We start from the raw sequence: 2,840 nt of genomic DNA on the forward strand, positions 1-2,840 counted from the left end.
GCAAGCAGGAGGTCGGGGCTGAGTGCTGCCCCCCTGCCTGTACCGCAGGGCTGGGGGGCACTGGAAGTGAGTGGGCAGGGAGCCAGGGGGAGCACGGGGCCTGCACCAGTGTCCCGGGGCCAATGCCAGTGGGGCCCAGAGCAGGGTGGCAGGAGTCCAGGGTCCCAGCCAGCAGGGGCTCTATGGAGCTGAGTCAGCTCCCCCCTCCTTGCTGGTGCAGGCCAGCCCAGCTCCACAGACCCTTGCCAGCTTGTGCCTCGCTCTGGGCCCACCGGTGCTGGCCCTGGGGCATTGGTCCCAAAATAGTGACCACGGGGTGGAGCACCTGTCAAGGGGTGGGGCACCTGTAAAGGACATGGCTACCCATGTGGCCCTCGACTGCCTGCCAAAACTGGGTAAGCAGACCTCAGCCCAAAATAATTGCCCATCCCTGACTTAGGCCCCCTGGCAGATGTTACATTTAAAGTATGGTTAATGTATCAATGGAGCAATAAATTGTAAAAAGTCAGACAGTTAAGCAACTTATTACCTATTAATGAGCTGCAAAAATGGTCAGCCACAAGGTGCCTATACACATGCAGTGAGGCTGCTCTAACATGCGCTAATTATGGTTCATTGGAGCAGACTCAATTAATCAAGTCTGCTTATGCCTGGTAATGATCATCCCTCCCACCCACCCCACTCCCAGGGGATGTGGGAAACACCCTAGTTTAATGTACAATATCTTTGCAGCTTATTTGTATTGAATGTGTGGCCACTTATGCATACATAGGGTGACAGTGTTTGGCCAGGTCCTCCAGCATCTCAGGACTGGTCTCTCCACTCCCCCTCCTCCTTCCCACAAAGGGACTCCCTGTGACTAAGACTGAACTCTGCTGTCCCAGGGTGCCTCAGCAAGAGATGTCGTGACTTACCACCCCTTCTCCCTTTCTCCAACCAGCCTTCAAGGTTGCTTCTTTAAGGAGCCATTTAGCATCTTCATATATGCCCCCTCTCCTCTTGCCCCTTCATGGGCTATGCAGCTGGGCTGCAGCTGCCTTCAGGATTGCTGGCTCCCCAGAAGGATCCAGGATTTTACTTTTTGTAAGTTTTCTTTTTTCAGGGAGCTGCCAAAAGTGCAGAGCCCACACTTTTTGTGGTGCCTACCTGAAATCATGGTTTCCACGAAAATCACACAGTTGTGAATTTGGTAAGTCCCTAATCATAACATGCCCTGGAAGAGTTTAAGAGAAGATAGTCTTATGCTTATGGATGGAACATATTATACACACTGGTGAAAATCATGTAGCATGAGAAGAATATAACCACTAATTATTCAGACCAAAGATGGAATCCAATAAGACAGAGAGCAAAGAGCTTAAAATAAAATTGTTTAAATATAAACTCTGTATGTTATGTTATTTCATATGTACTTGCCAGCAGAATCTTGCCAGAAAGGTGAAATGTTTAACATGCTTCTCTTCCAAAGACCTGAGAAAGGGTACTGTGATACCTAAAAACTTCTTGTATAGATTGATTGCAGCCCACTTCATTCGGCTAAGACATAGATCTACTTTGATTAGTCTATGAGGTCCAAGTTAACTCCACCTTCTACCTGAAAGCTTTCCTATGCTATCCCAACCAGGCAGTTGGTTCAATTAAAAAAATATCACCTACAAGAATTCTTGCCTTCCATATAAAATTAAAATCGTCATTTTGAACAAAGTCTTTGAGCTTAAGCAGCAGAAAAGAAATCAGTAATGAAAAATTGAATGGTACAACATAGATCTTTGGAAATGGAAACTGCCAAAAAGTGAGAAATGGATTACAAACATAATTACTGATAGCACCAAAGTCACATACAAATACATACTTCTAGGGAAACAAATGCCTTATCTGTGGGTATCATCAGTGGCCTGACTGTTTGGGGATAGAAGCAGTAACTTCCAGTTCAGGGTCCTTGTGGGCACATGTTGACTGCTTCCGCTTTGCATAAAAAGAAAAACCTCTATTATGTGGGCTGACATTTGGTTTGAGATGTCAAAATAAGTGCAAGATAACGGGGATAAGAGAGGCCACAGATAGCAACCTATTTAGGTGCTGAAGAGAAATCATGCAGATGTTTTAAAATGATGGAACAGGTACCGCTTGTACATCAAGCTGAGTCAAAACAAGGTTTGAAACTATAATTTATGAATACCCATTTAAACAGGGTCTTTCTCTATGGATGTCTCTGAAGTTGGGAGCCCAACTGTAAGCTTATATGGCTGTGTACAGAAGTCTTCTGTGCACATTTTACGGCACTGTAATTTAGAGTACTGTTTATAACACTATAACATTACAGCACTTTTAAACATGACAGAAGTGCAGTGTTTGGTGTGGGGGGCCTCAGCCCTCCTGCATTTTCCAGGTTAGGAGGCAGGGGCTGCTCCACAGCCTCCTGGGGCTGCAGAAAACTCTGGGCAGCAACAGACCCACGGAGAAGGAGGAGCTGGGATGAGAGGCTGTCATTCAGCCTCTCATCCTACCCCCACCACTGCATGCTGGGACCAGGCACTGCTTCTGCCACAGGCTGGACAGCAGGTCTCACCCAAGCTGACAGCCTGGCTCCAAGCATCTGGTCCGCAATCATGCAGGGCCTGAGGTGTATGTCATCTGTGGCGTGTCCCCCTGTCACTAGGACCGCTCTCGCCCAGACCTGCTCTAAGCCTCTGGTCCCCAGCCACACAGGGTCTCGATGGTGTGCAGTGGGGAAAGGGTGTGTGTGGGGGGAGGGAGAGGAGATGCATGCATGACAGTGTCTGTGAGTATGTGCATTTGTGTGTTTGTGTGTCCCACCCAGGGCACGTCCAAGCATCTGG

Source organism: Crocodylus porosus, unplaced genomic scaffold (genome assembly GCF_001723895.1).
Source record: "Crocodylus porosus isolate Cpor-Errol unplaced genomic scaffold, CroPor_comp1, whole genome shotgun sequence".
Classification (NCBI taxonomy): Eukaryota; Metazoa; Chordata; order Crocodylia; family Crocodylidae; genus Crocodylus; species Crocodylus porosus.